Raw genomic sequence first — 14,483 nt, forward strand, 5'->3', positions numbered from 1 at the left:
GGAGTTAGTCTCTCAGGAGCCTCTGAGCCCTTGCCTTTGGATCACCCAGGGTGGGCATTTGCTGTGACAGAAAAAAATTGCCCTGAATTCCATGGACGGAAGAGCCTGGCTGTGTAGAGTTCGTGAGTTGCCGTGAATCAGACACAACTGAGGACACAAAAATTCAATAGACTAAAACACTTTTTGGGGGTGGGGGGAGTGAAAGGGGGTGATGTGGGGTTTTTTGTCTTATATAATAGCCGAGGGAAATCTAGTTTAAACCTAAATTCACATAGATGGGAAAGGTATAGCTCTCCGTCACCCTATTAAAAAAAAAAAAAAAAACGTCTTAACTTTTCTGAAAGCTTATTTAGTAGCTTCCTTGAGCAGTTCATTGTGAAGGATTTTTTTTTTTTTCTGTGACATTGGCCTCATTAAAAAGTACGGTTTGCCTTTACTGGATAATTTTGTTCATTGGTTTGTTAGGGAATCTTGGTAATATTTGAGTTTCCTGGGGAGTATGGTCACATGACCTGGCCCTGGCCAATCGGTGCGTTCCACCTCCCTGGCCACTGTGATTGGCTCCGGACTGGGGCAGTGCCCAATCGGGGCCCGGGGCCGGGCCTCACGTTGGAAGCCAGGGGAAGACGAGCTCTCGTTCTGCTGGGGTAGGGGAAGGGGTGGGGCCGGGGGAGGTCAGGCTCCAGCAGTGGGAGGGGCTTGAGGTCCGCCTGCGGCAGTTGGTGACCTTCCTGCTCCCCTCAGGGCAGAGCCGCCGGCCTGAGAATGAGGGCGCTGCTGAGCCCAGGGGCTGGGATGGCCCGCTGCTGCTGTGGTCCCAGAGCTCCACCCGAGACCTGAGGGAGGCCGTCTGCCCGTGAGTCCTCTCCCGCTTGTCTGTCAGCTTGTTTGAACCATGCTGGGTTTTCTGCCCAGCTGGCTAAGGGGAGTCCCTGGAAATGCAAGGGTGTGGGTTTTGGCAGACTTCAGGGAAGACATGCCAGATGAGCCTGGGAGACTCCAGCTTAATCTGGATTCAGGAGATATCTCTTCGGGCCAGCTAGTAATTGTAGGATAAGCCTAATGAGTCTTCACAGGATGAAGAGAGTAACGTGCCAAGGTAGCAATCGATGTCCTCATTCGAGAGGATGAAGCTGGTGCTCAGAGAAGGGGGGAACTTGGCCAGAGCAAGGAGGTGTGCACCCAGACAGAACCCCCAGATCCGGCCATTTGAGCTCAGGGAGGCCACTGGTGTGGCTTGTCCCTGTAGCAGGCGCCGAGGCACGCAGCCCACCCTGATTCCTGCGGGGGCCTGACTTGGGAAGTGCCATCTGGTAGCTTTGAGACTCACCAAACCAAATTGCACTGGAGAGAGGAAGGACACCTTCCTTCATCCACCCCCCACCCCCGCCGGATTCCCACATACCCTGACCCCTTTCTCTTGATTTCGGAGCCATTTCCAGAGTCCCGCTCATATGACCTCATTCGAAGTGCACTGTGGACGAGCTGCCATCTGCAGCTGCTACCACAGCAGCCAAGGGCTTTAGCTCCCGAGTACCTCCCTTCCTTTGGAACTTGGGGGCCCTCTACTCCCCACTTGCACACCACAGACCTTTGCTGAGGATTGTGGGGACCCTCACTCAGTTTGCAGCACGTTGTAGCCATCCCTGTCCTCTCAATACCTCCCTTGCCACTCAGCTTGTGAGCCCCTTTGGAGCAGCGTGGCCCACCTGGCTGCAACGGAAGAGACACAGCTGACAGTGAAACAACAGCTTAGATCTGACAGCCGGAAAGCTCTGTCAAAAGGGACCTCCCTCTTCACACCGTAGAGGCTGTAGGAGCCGCCAGGCTTTCGGAACCAGTGCTGGGGCCAAAATGACCCCACAGCCGTTTTCCTTCCTGGGGAGGGTTCTGGCTCGAGTGGGAATGGCTCAAGTCTCCTAAGGTTCTGAAAGCCCACTGTGTGCAGATTCACGGTACACAGAGAGGAGAAGGTGGAGTCCTGCCCTGGAGGTGGTCACAGCTCACGGATGAGCCAGGCAGGCAGGCAGGCAGGCAGGCAGGGCATGAGAACACCTGAGCTGCCTTCATGAGTGAATGGTGTGGGAGCAGAGGAAGAGAAGCCGGTCTGCTCCCTCATGTGGTGCCCAGGGCAGGTTGTCCCCAGAGGAAACCCTTACGACGGTGAGGACTCTCACTGCTGTTTCCCAAGGGGTTCCGTCGGTGCGTGTCTTCCCCGGAGCGGTCAGGCCGTCTCTAAAGTACACTGGCCATGGGCATTGCCTCTCCTTGGAACTTCCCACGTGTTTCTCTTTTTTATGGAACAGTGATTTTTCTAGAGGGGTTCTGGGCCACAAGGTTGTTGGGTCATTTTCTAGCCTTCTGTCGTGAAGAACGCTTTCCTGGGCGTTGGGGTGGTTTGTTGTTCCAGCTCCCTTTCTTGGCTTCTTTTGGGAGCTGGTGCAACAAGAGGAGCTCAGCCTCTGCCTTCTGGCTGAGATGTCACCCTTCAAACAGCAATGCCTGCCTGGAGATAATGATGGCATTTGCCAAAAGGGCTTCGTTTGGCACATGATATCTTGAAAGGACGTACACCGTCCTGTCAGCTATCAAAGGCTAGTTCAAATGACATAAAAATGAGAACTCTCCAATGGAGTCTTACAGTAGGTGGAGAGTCCGAAAGAAACTCCTTCAGTCATTTCACTGAGAGTCATTGATTGGGGACACCAAGAATATAGGAAGGAATGCAGAAAGAAAAGCTGAAATTGTGTTCAGGATCGGGGGGAGGGATGAACAGGGCGTGCTTGCCTTGAATCCAGGCTTTGTTGGGGGGTGGGGCATAAAGATCAAACGGGTCTGAAACCACGAAGTGGTGATGGTAACACAGTATCACCAGAGTTACACAACAGTGTTCCCAAATTGCAACAATGATGAAAAAGTTTACTAACTTAACCAACAAGTTCCCAACTTAACCAACAAAAATACAGGAAACCATACAAAAAATAAAACATCACCAGAAAGGTGGAAACAAACCAAATGCAAAGCAGTTCAGGGGAAAGGAACTCCATGTCCCCTGGGGGCAGACCGAGTTGACAGCGTCCACGGTGAGCCGACAGGGATGGAGGCGGCAGAGCCGACCGCTCCCCTGGACGTGGTGTTTCCGGCAAGGGCTCTGGGTCTCTGTCCAGAGCGGGGGCTCGTTCTTCCTGCAGGGGTGGGTGAGTCATCGTCGGCGTCTGGGTGTTGCGCGGGAGCCAGGGCAGGCTCTCCCTGCCGAGGCGGTGACTCCTCCTCTGCCTCGGGTTCTCCTGCCAAAGCCCGAGCAGGTACAGGTGCACGTGGAGGTGGAGGTTCTGGCTGAGGGGGTGGGACATCAGTGCCTGGGGCTGGGGGTCCTGCAGGCACGGAGATCCGATCTGCCCGGTGTGCTGGCCAGAACCCAGCTGGCCTGGTGTCTCTGCGAGGGCAAGTCTCGGTTCTCCATCTGCCCTCGGTGGATCCCTGGGTCCTGCACCTGGAGCCACCACCTCTGTAGGGACAGGTCTGGGAAGTGGAGCCTGGTTCCAGTTGGAGGCCAGTGCTAGAGCTGGGGGAGAAGCAAAGTTTGCCCACAGGCCAGCCTTGGCATGTGCGTATCCCGGGACAGAAAGCTTCCAAGAGATTCCCAAAGAATACCCAGGGTCGGATGTCTTTTGGGACTGAAGTGTGCAAGAAGGGGGTGGGGGTGTGAGGCCAGCGCTTGCTGCAGGCCCAGCAGCATCTTTCGGGGACTCGTCCCTGTGTAGCTCAGCACCCCCTCCCCACACACTCCCGTGCACCAGCCCCAGCGTCCTCACCTCTGTGCTCTGGCGTGCTGGGCTCCAGGTCCTCCTGCTGCCTCAGAGGCTGGGGTTCTCGGGACTCTGGGTCGGAGCCGGGTGTGCTGAGCTCCGTGGCAGCCTCAGACTGGGCCGCCGGGTGTATCCTGTGTGGTGTCTCGGCAGCAGGCCTTCCCCGCCTCCGCTTCGCCCCCGGTGGGGCTGATGCCTCCGTGGGCACGCTCACCTGGAGCCTGCACTGGGCCTCAGGGGCGGGGGGGTGGTGCTCCGACCCCTCCCTCCGGGAGGTGGACGGGGTGTCCCTGTCCTCGGCCTCATCACGTGGGAAGCTCTGCAACGACAGTGACCGTCAGCCAGCCATGCTGGGACTTTTCCGAGCTGGGCCTGGCCAGTGGAGCCGCTGCTTCTGCCTGCTCGAACTTCTCTTCCCAGAAGGGTCAGAGACGTGTGTCTGCTCAGATCCCCACCCGGGAGGAAAGAGACCCACCTGAGGGTGTGAGGCCAGCCTGGGCGGCCGGCGCTGCCCGCACTCTCCCCATCCCAGCCAGCCTGCTCTCCCCTGGGGTGTGGACACAACTTGCCCGCAGGCTTCTGACCCCACATCCGCCTGGGCTTCCTTGAGGGAGACACACCCCGAGAAACCCGCATCCACACACACAGGCAAAGGACCCGGTGTTTCCGGGTGGCATGGGAGAGGTGGGCTGGCCCGGCCTGGGGCTCCCCGTGTTACCTTTCTGTTTCTCCGGGCAAAGGGCCAGAGGCCTCTCGGGGGTGCCCTGAGCCAACGTCGACAGGGTGCCCACGCACACTGCCTGTGAGCTCTCCTGAGGCCCCGGCCTCTGGGCAGGGGCAAACAGCAGAACATCCTGGCAGCAAGTGATCTGGCTGGGGGCTCCTCTCCGCTCTGGAGGCCTGGATACACGGGTTGCGGGTTCTGTTGGGTTCTGTTGCCGGCAGGTGACATCATTTCCTGGGGTTCGTGCTGAGGTCCCTTCCCCAAAACTTCCCAAGGGAATCTCTGGGTTTCTGACTGCTCGACCACCCCCCTTAGGCCATGTGCAGGCACAGTGACAGCCACACAGCCCAGCCCACAGCCCTGGGGAGGCCTGGGTGCAGCCAGGGCCTGAGCTCCGAGGACCCCGCTGCTCTCAGACCAGGCTCCTTCTTCTCATAAGTGGTGTGGCCCTGGACAAGCGTATGCCCCTCAGGGTTTCCCCAGTCTCTCCATCTGGAGAGTGGGGGTCATTCTCCCATCTGCTTCCTAGGTCTGTCGGCCTACGAGCAGCTCCATGCCTTTCCACCTGGGGCCGATATCACGTGGAGCTTGTGCGCTGAGACTTCAGAAAGAAAGACTCCATCCAGGGCTGACACAGCACAGAATGGGGCAGAACGAGGCCTGGATGCGCCGTGGTACCCAGGAAAAGGCACTCCCCCTCCTGAGTGTTTTGAGACCCCGCATCCAAGTTGGAGGCGCGAAAGGAAGACTCGAAGGTCTCCCTCTCTTATAGAAAAGAGTAGCCAACTTTCTGGTCCTCTGTTTCCATTGAGATTCTGTTCAAGTGTCCCAGCTCGGCTTCTGCGGGTGGCTGAGCTTCTAATGGCTCCCTGCGTTCTTGTCTTTTCCTCTCCAAACCTTCCGTCCTTTTCCCCCTTCTGGGGTGGATGGGCGCTGTCATTGCTTCTACCTTCGAGACAGATTGATGAAAAGTCTGGACCGTCGACTCCTTTCCTCTCTTTGGTTCCGTGTCTCTCTCTGTCTGTGTCCCTCTCTTTTCCCTTCTCGATTCAGTCTGTGTCTTCCTCTTTCTCTCTCGTGTGTGGATGGATGGATGCTAGGAATGCACATGTATATGATTAGATGAGGGTTATGTTTTAGGGATAGGTTAGAGGGAGAGAAAGGCTTTAGGTCGGAGTTGGTCATGGGGGAAGGGTCAAGGGTGGTGGTGGTGTTTCTTGGAATCTGAGTGCTGTGCATTCTTCGTCTCTTTCCATATGAACCCCTTCTCAGATACACCACTTGCAAGGAGTCTCTCATGTTCCGTTTCCCATCTTTTGCATTTCTGAATGCTTAGCTTCTCTGTTGTGAAGAGGTTCCATTGGATGGAAACCCATTGGCGTACTTCGTTTTCCTCTTTCCCTTACTTGAAGAGACCCATTTCTACCTCCGCCCAGCAAATGGCAAGGAGACTCTGATGTTAAGGAGCCTTTGACCTACGCTTCTTTCTAGCTGTCTCATGACATCAGTCTTTAGGGTGAGGTTTTTCCCCGATATTGAGGTGGTGTGAGATCAAAACCAATAGCGTTCTTCAGATGTAGCTGTCTGGTTTTCCCATGGACATTTATTGAAGAGGCTTTCTCGTTCCCATTTGGATATTCTCCCCTTTTGTGTCAGAGATGAGTTGACCATGGATGCCGGGGTTTGTTTCTGGACCCTCAACTTTATTCCATCGATCTGGATCTGTGTGTGTTGTTGTATTCCCAATAGCATACTGTCCTGCTGCTGCCGCTGCGCCTAAGTCATTTCAGTCGTGTCTGACTCTGCGCGACCCCATGGCCTGCAGCCTACCAGGCTCCTCCGTCCAGGGCGTTTTCCAGGCAAGAGTACTGGAGTGGGTCGCCATCGCCTTCTCCGATACTCTCCTGAGGATCCTAGTTTGGTCGTCTAATTTCCTTTCACACAACCTTGGATGTCCGTATCGGGGCTTTTTCGTCGGATTGTATTGACAATTTAGGCTCTTTTCTGTTTCCGTACCCCTTTTGCAATTCTTTGTTCGGTGCGAAAATGCATTGGCATTTTGGGAGGAATAGCATCGAAGCTGTGGATTGCCTTGTGGGGCTGTGACATCATTTTCCCAATAGGAATTCTTTCAAGCCCTGAGCACAGCTTCTCTTTCCAGTGGTTGGTGTGGGCTTGATCTTCCTTCTTCCGTCTCTCGCCGTTTTGTGAGAACAGGTCCTTCCTTCCCTTCTGGGTTAGATGGACTCGTGGGTATCACTTCAGTGAATGGCATTGTCAGTGGGGGTGATAATTCCCTTCTCATTGGAAGACTTTGCTGTGAGTATTAGAAATGCAAGTGATTTCTCTTCCCCTTCCTCCCTGTCCATCTCTCAGAGCCACCGGGAAACAGAGGCCTCATCCAGGGTCACACAGGCCTGAGGGAGTGCAACTAGACTGTTGTTTCTTCAGGCCCTCAGTGCTGGACATCATCCGGGATACTCTGTGTGTGTCTTCCTCAGTCTGGTGTCCCTTCAGACCTTTCCCTAGTTTTCACAGGCTTGTCGTGTTGGTGTTCTTTGACTGTTTGGAGACACATCCTTGAGAAGCTTTGTGTTTCCACTCATTCGTCTCGCGATGTATGACCTGTCTTTTGCTTTTGTAATGAGGTCTTTCCCACAGTAGATATCTTTGATTTTGCAAAGTCCACTGTATTCTCTGGGTTGTTTTGTGGGCTGCCTTTTTGTTTTGTGTGTGAAGACTCAAAGCACGTGTCCGGTTTCTGCTCATTGTTCTTCTAGATTTGTGACAAGTTTTCATGGAAACTTTGTCTAGGGATAACTGGAAGTGAACTCGGTGTAAGGTGTCAAGTCTCCATCTCCATTCATGTCATGCCCTGCAGTTTCCAATTCCCTGTTCCTGAGTGGTTTTGGAGACCTTGTGGGAAGTTTGGTTGCATCGGAGTTTGCGTTTCCACCTTGAGTAGATTCACACTGTTCTGCCCTCAGGGACACTGTCAAGGGGGAGTGAGGAGCAGCCTGCACTTCCAGCAGTGACCACACGGTGGGGCGAGTGCTGCTCTCCCCTCTGGGAGCCCCAGGCCACAGGCATCCCAGTGAGGAGCCAGCTCTGTGCTCAGCTGAAAGGAGTTAGTCTCTCAGGAGCCTCTGAGCCCTTGCCTTTGGATCACCCAGGGTGGGCATTTGCTGTGACAGAAAAAAATTGCCCTGAATTCCATGGACGGAAGAGCCTGGCTGTGTAGAGTTCGTGAGTTGCCGTGAATCAGACACAACTGAGGACACAAAAATTCAATAGACTAAAACACTTTTTGGGGGTGGGGGGAGTGAAAGGGGGTGATGTGGGGTTTTTTGTCTTATATAATAGCCGAGGGAAATCTAGTTTAAACCTAAATTCACATAGATGGGAAAGGTATAGCTCTCCGTCACCCTATTAAAAAAAAAAAAAAAACGTCTTAACTTTTCTGAAAGCTTATTTAGTAGCTTCCTTGAGCAGTTCATTGTGAAGGATTTTTTTTTTTTTCTGTGACATTGGCCTCATTAAAAAGTACGGTTTGCCTTTACTGGATAATTTTGTTCATTGGTTTGTTAGGGAATCTTGGTAATATTTGAGTTTCCTGGGGAGTATGGTCACATGACCTGGCCCTGGCCAATCGGTGCGTTCCACCTCCCTGGCCACTGTGATTGGCTCCGGACTGGGGCAGTGCCCAATCGGGGCCCGGGGCCGGGCCTCACGTTGGAAGCCAGGGGAAGACGAGCTCTCGTTCTGCTGGGGTAGGGGAAGGGGTGGGGCCGGGGGAGGTCAGGCTCCAGCAGTGGGAGGGGCTTGAGGTCCGCCTGCGGCAGTTGGTGACCTTCCTGCTCCCCTCAGGGCAGAGCCGCCGGCCTGAGAATGAGGGCGCTGCTGAGCCCAGGGGCTGGGATGGCCCGCTGCTGCTGTGGTCCCAGAGCTCCACCCGAGACCTGAGGGAGGCTGTCTGCCCGTGAGTCCTCTCCCGCTTGTCTGTCAGCTTGTTTGAACCATGCTGGGTTTTCTGCCCAGCTGGCTAAGGGGAGTCCCTGGAAATGCAAGGGTGTGGGTTTTGGCAGACTTCAGGGAAGACATGCCAGATGAGCCTGGGAGACTCCAGCTTAATCTGGATTCAGGAGATATCTCTTCGGGCCAGCTAGTAATTGTAGGATAAGCCTAATGAGTCTTCACAGGATGAAGAGAGTAACGTGCCAAGGTAGCAATCGATGTCCTCATTCGAGAGGATGAAGCTGGTGCTCAGAGAAGGGGGGAACTTGGCCAGAGCAAGGAGGTGTGCACCCAGACAGAACCCCCAGATCTGGCCATTTGAGCTCAGGGAGGCCACTGGTGTGGCTTGTCCCTGTAGCAGGCGCCGAGGCACGCAGCCCACCCTGATTCCTGCGGGGGCCTGACTTGGGAAGTGCCATCTGGTAGCTTTGAGACTCACCAAACCAAATTGCACTGGAGAGAGGAAGGACACCTTCCTTCATCCACCCCCCACCCCCGCCGGATTCCCACATACCCTGACCCCTTTCTCTTGATTTCGGAGCCATTTCCAGAGTCCCGCTCATATGACCTCATTCGAAGTGCACTGTGGACGAGCTGCCATCTGCAGCTGCTACCACAGCAGCCAAGGGCTTTAGCTCCCGAGTACCTCCCTTCCTTTGGAACTTGGGGGCCCTCTACTCCCCACTTGCACACCACAGACCTTTGCTGAGGATTGTGGGGACCCTCACTCAGTTTGCAGCACGTTGTAGCCATCCCTGTCCTCTCAATACCTCCCTTGCCACTCAGCTTGTGAGCCCCTTTGGAGCAGCGTGGCCCACCTGGCTGCAACGGAAGAGACACAGCTGACAGTGAAACAACAGCTTAGATCTGACAGCCGGAAAGCTCTGTCAAAAGGGACCTCCCTCTTCACACCGTAGAGGCTGTAGGAGCCGCCAGGCTTTCGGAACCAGTGCTGGGGCCAAAATGACCCCACAGCCGTTTTCCTTCCTGGGGAGGGTTCTGGCTCGAGTGGGAATGGCTCAAGTCTCCTAAGGTTCTGAAAGCCCACTGTGTGCAGATTCACGGTACACAGAGAGGAGAAGGTGGAGTCCTGCCCTGGAGGTGGTCACAGCTCACGGATGAGCCAGGCAGGCAGGCAGGCAGGCAGGCAGGGCATGAGAACACCTGAGCTGCCTTCATGAGTGAATGGTGTGGGAGCAGAGGAAGAGAAGCCGGTCTGCTCCCTCATGTGGTGCCCAGGGCAGGTTGTCCCCAGAGGAAACCCTTACGACGGTGAGGACTCTCACTGCTGTTTCCCAAGGGGTTCCGTCGGTGCGTGTCTTCCCCGGAGCGGTCAGGCCGTCTCTAAAGTACACTGGCCATGGGCATTGCCTCTCCTTGGAACTTCCCACGTGTTTCTCTTTTTTATGGAACAGTGATTTTTCTAGAGGGGTTCTGGGCCACAAGGTTGTTGGGTCATTTTCTAGCCTTCTGTCGTGAAGAACGCTTTCCTGGGCGTTGGGGTGGTTTGTTGTTCCAGCTCCCTTTCTTGGCTTCTTTTGGGAGCTGGTGCAACAAGAGGAGCTCAGCCTCTGCCTTCTGGCTGAGATGTCACCCTTCAAACAGCAATGCCTGCCTGGAGATAATGATGGCATTTGCCAAAAGGGCTTCGTTTGGCACATGATATCTTGAAAGGACGTACACCGTCCTGTCAGCTATCAAAGGCTAGTTCAAATGACATAAAAATGAGAACTCTCCAATGGAGTCTTACAGTAGGTGGAGAGTCCGAAAGAAACTCCTTCAGTCATTTCACTGAGAGTCATTGATTGGGGACACCAAGAATATAGGAAGGAATGCAGAAAGAAAAGATGAAATTGTGTTCAGGATCGGGGGGAGGGATGAACAGGGCGTGCTTGCCTTGAATCCAGGCTTTGTTGGGGGGTGGGGCATAAAGATCAAACGGGTCTGAAACCACAAAGTGGTGATGGTAACACAGTATCACCAGAGTTACACAACAGTGTTCCCAAATTGCAACAATGATGAAAAAGTTTACTAACTTAACCAACAAGTTCCCAACTTAACCAACAAAAATACAGGAAACCATACAAAAAATAAAACATCACCAGAAAGGTGGAAACAAACCAAATGCAAAGCAGTTCAGGGGAAAGGAACTCCATGTCCCCTGGGGGCAGACCGAGTTGACAGCGTCCACGGTGAGCCGACAGGGATGGAGGCGGCAGAGCCGACCGCTCCCCTGGACGTGGTGTTTCCGGCAAGGGCTCTGGGTCTCTGTCCAGAGCGGGGGCTCGTTCTTCCTGCAGGGGTGGGTGAGTCATCGTCGGCGTCTGGGTGTTGCGCGGGAGCCAGGGCAGGCTCTCCCTGCCGAGGCGGTGACTCCTCCTCTGCCTCGGGTTCTCCTGCCAAAGCCCGAGCAGGTACAGGTGCACGTGGAGGTGGAGGTTCTGGCTGAGGGGGTGGGACATCAGTGCCTGGGGCTGGGGGTCCTGCAGGCACGGAGATCCGATCTGCCCGGTGTGCTGGCCAGAACCCAGCTGGCCTGGTGTCTCTGCGAGGGCAAGTCTCGGTTCTCCATCTGCCCTCGGTGGATCCCTGGGTCCTGCACCTGGAGCCACCACCTCTGTAGGGACAGGTCTGGGAAGTGGAGCCTGGTTCCAGTTGGAGGCCAGTGCTAGAGCTGGGGGAGAAGCAAAGTTTGCCCACAGGCCAGCCTTGGCATGTGCGTATCCCGGGACAGAAAGCTTCCAAGAGATTCCCAAAGAATACCCAGGGTCGGATGTCTTTTGGGACTGAAGTGTGCAAGAAGGGGGTGGGGGTGTGAGGCCAGCGCTTGCTGCAGGCCCAGCAGCATCTTTCGGGGACTCGTCCCTGTGTAGCTCAGCACCCCCTCCCCACACACTCCCGTGCACCAGCCCCAGCGTCCTCACCTCTGTGCTCTGGCGTGCTGGGCTCCAGGTCCTCCTGCTGCCTCAGAGGCTGGGGTTCTCGGGACTCTGGGTCGGAGCCGGGTGTGCTGAGCTCCGTGGCAGCCTCAGACTGGGCCGCCGGGTGTATCCTGTGTGGTGTCTCGGCAGCAGGCCTTCCCCGCCTCCGCTTCGCCCCCGGTGGGGCTGATGCCTCCGTGGGCACGCTCACCTGGAGCCTGCACTGGGCCTCAGGGGCGGGGGGGTGGTGCTCCGACCCCTCCCTCCGGGAGGTGGACGGGGTGTCCCCGTCCTCGGCCTCATCACGTGGGAAGCTCTGCAACGACAGTGACCGTCAGCCAGCCATGCTGGGACTTTTCCGAGCTGGGCCTGGCCAGTGGAGCCGCTGCTTCTGCCTGCTCGAACTTCTCTTCCCAGAAGGGTCAGAGACGTGTGTCTGCTCAGATCCCCACCCGGGAGGAAAGAGACCCACCTGAGGGTGTGAGGCCAGCCTGGGCGGCCGGCGCTGCCCGCACTCTCCCCATCCCAGCCAGCCTGCTCTCCCCTGGGGTGTGGACACAACTTGCCCGCAGGCTTCTGACCCCACATCCGCCTGGGCTTCCTTGAGGGAGACACACCCCGAGAAACCCGCATCCACACACACAGGCAAAGGACCCGGTGTTTCCGGGTGGCATGGGAGAGGTGGGCTGGCCCGGCCTGGGGCTCCCCGTGTTACCTTTCTGTTTCTCCGGGCAAAGGGCCAGAGGCCTCTCGGGGGTGCCCTGAGCCAACGTCGACAGGGTGCCCACGCACACTGCCTGTGAGCTCTCCTGAGGCCCCGGCCTCTGGGCAGGGGCAAACAGCAGAACATCCTGGCAGCAAGTGATCTGGCTGGGGGCTCCTCTCCGCTCTGGAGGCCTGGATACACGGGTTGCGGGTTCTGTTGGGTTCTGTTGCCGGCAGGTGACATCATTTCCTGGGGTTCGTGCTGAGGTCCCTTCCCCAAAACTTCCCAAGGGAATCTCTGGGTTTCTGACTGCTCGACCACCCCCCTTAGGCCATGTGCAGGCACAGTGACAGCCACACAGCCCAGCCCACAGCCCTGGGGAGGCCTGGGTGCAGCCAGGGCCTGAGCTCCGAGGACCCCGCTGCTCTCAGACCAGGCTCCTTCTTCTCATAAGTGGTGTGGCCCTCAAGCGTATGCCCCTCAGGGTTTCCCCAGTCTCTCCATCTGGAGAGTGGGGGTCATTCTCCCATCTGCTTCCTAGGTCTGTCGGCCTACGAGCAGCTCCATGCCTTTCCACCTGGGGCCGATATCACGTGGAGCTTGTGCGCTGAGACTTCAGAAAGAAAGACTCCATCCAGGGCTGACACAGCACAGAATGGGGCAGAACGAGGCCTGGATGCGCCGTGGTACCCAGGAAAAGGCACTCCCCCTCCTGAGTGTTTTGAGACCCCGCATCCAAGTTGGAGGCGCGAAAGGAAGACTCGAAGGTCTCCCTCTCTTATAGAAAAGAGTAGCCAACTTTCTGGTCCTCTGTTTCCATTGAGATTCTGTTCAAGTGTCCCAGCTCGGCTTCTGCGGGTGGCTGAGCTTCTAATGGCTCCCTGCGTTCTTGTCTTTTCCTCTCCAAACCTTCCGTCCTTTTCCCCCTTCTGGGGTGGATGGGCGCTGTCATTGCTTCTACCTTCGAGACAGATTGATGAAAAGTCTGGACCGTCGACTCCTTTCCTCTCTTTGGTTCCGTGTCTCTCTCTGTCTGTGTCCCTCTCTTTTCCCTTCTCGATTCAGTCTGTGTCTTCCTCTTTCTCTCTCGTGTGTGGATGGATGGATGCTAGGAATGCACATGTATATGATTAGATGAGGGTTATGTTTTAGGGATAGGTTAGAGGGAGAGAAAGGCTTTAGGTCGGAGTTGGTCATGGGGGAAGGGTCAAGGGTGGTGGTGGTGTTTCTTGGAATCTGAGTGCTGTGCATTCTTCGTCTCTTTCCATATGAACCCCTTCTCAGATACACCACTTGCAAGGAGTCTCTCATGTTCCGTTTCCCATCTTTTGCATTTCTGAATGCTTAGCTTCTCTGTTGTGAAGAGGTTCCATTGGATGGAAACCCATTGGCGTACTTCGTTTTCCTCTTTCCCTTACTTGAAGAGACCCATTTCTACCTCCGCCCAGCAAATGGCAAGGAGACTCTGATGTTAAGGAGCCTTTGACCTACGCTTCTTTCTAGCTGTCTCATGACATCAGTCTTTAGGGTGAGGTTTTTCCCCGATATTGAGGTGGTGTGAGATCAAAACCAATAGCGTTCTTCAGATGTAGCTGTCTGGTTTTCCCATGGACATTTATTGAAGAGGCTTTCTCGTTCCCATTTGGATATTCTCCCCTTTTGTGTCAGAGATGAGTTGACCATGGATGCCGGGGTTTGTTTCTGGACCCTCAACTTTATTCCATCGATCTGGATCTGTGTGTGTTGTTGTATTCCCAATAGCATACTGTCCTGCTGCTGCCGCTGCGCCTAAGTCATTTCAGTCGTGTCTGACTCTGCGCGACCCCATGGCCTGCAGCCTACCAGGCTCCTCCGTCCAGGGCGTTTTCCAGGCAAGAGTACTGGAGTGGGTCGCCATCGCCTTCTCCGATACTCTCCTGAGGATCCTAGTTTGGTCGTCTAATTTCCTTTCACACAACCTTGGATGTCCGTATCGGGGCTTTTTCGTCGGATTGTATTGACAATTTAGGCTCTTTTCTGTTTCCGTACCCCTTTTGCAATTCTTTGTTCGGTGCGAAAATGCATTGGCATTTTGGGAGGAATAGCATCGAAGCTGTGGATTGCCTTGTGGGGCTGTGACATCATTTTCCCAATAGGAATTCTTTCAAGCCCTGAGCACAGCTTCTCTTTCCAGTGGTTGGTGTGGGCTTGATCTTCCTTCTTCCGTCTCTCGCCGTTTTGTGAGAACAGGTCCTTCCTTCCCTTCTGGGTTAGATGGACTCGTGGGTATCACTTCAGTGAATGGCATTGTCAGTGGGGGTGATAATTCC

The 14,483-nt window shown here is 55.3% G+C and overlaps 2 long non-coding RNA genes across 2 annotated transcripts in view; both read left to right on the forward strand.

Moving 5' to 3' along the window:
• LOC145530008 (uncharacterized) overlaps window positions 1-2,709 on the forward strand; it is an 86,257-nt gene extending 83,548 nt beyond the window's left edge. Inside the window, exon 12 of the long non-coding RNA XR_014071405.1 lies at window positions 745-2,709. This is a non-coding gene — a long non-coding RNA (uncharacterized LOC145530008). The remainder of the gene's footprint in view (window positions 1-744) is intronic.
• A 5,691-nt stretch (window positions 2,710-8,400) lies between these two features.
• Window positions 8,401-14,483, forward strand: part of LOC145530003 (uncharacterized) — a 270,063-nt gene continuing 263,980 nt past the window's right edge. Inside the window, exon 1 of the long non-coding RNA XR_014071399.1 lies at window positions 8,401-8,512. This is a non-coding gene — a long non-coding RNA (uncharacterized LOC145530003). The remainder of the gene's footprint in view (window positions 8,513-14,483) is intronic.

This window comes from Giraffa tippelskirchi, chromosome 12 (genome assembly GCF_054371585.1).
Source record: "Giraffa tippelskirchi isolate mGirTip1 chromosome 12, T2T-mGirTip1v1.2.pri, whole genome shotgun sequence".
Taxonomy (NCBI): Eukaryota; Metazoa; Chordata; class Mammalia; order Artiodactyla; family Giraffidae; genus Giraffa; species Giraffa tippelskirchi.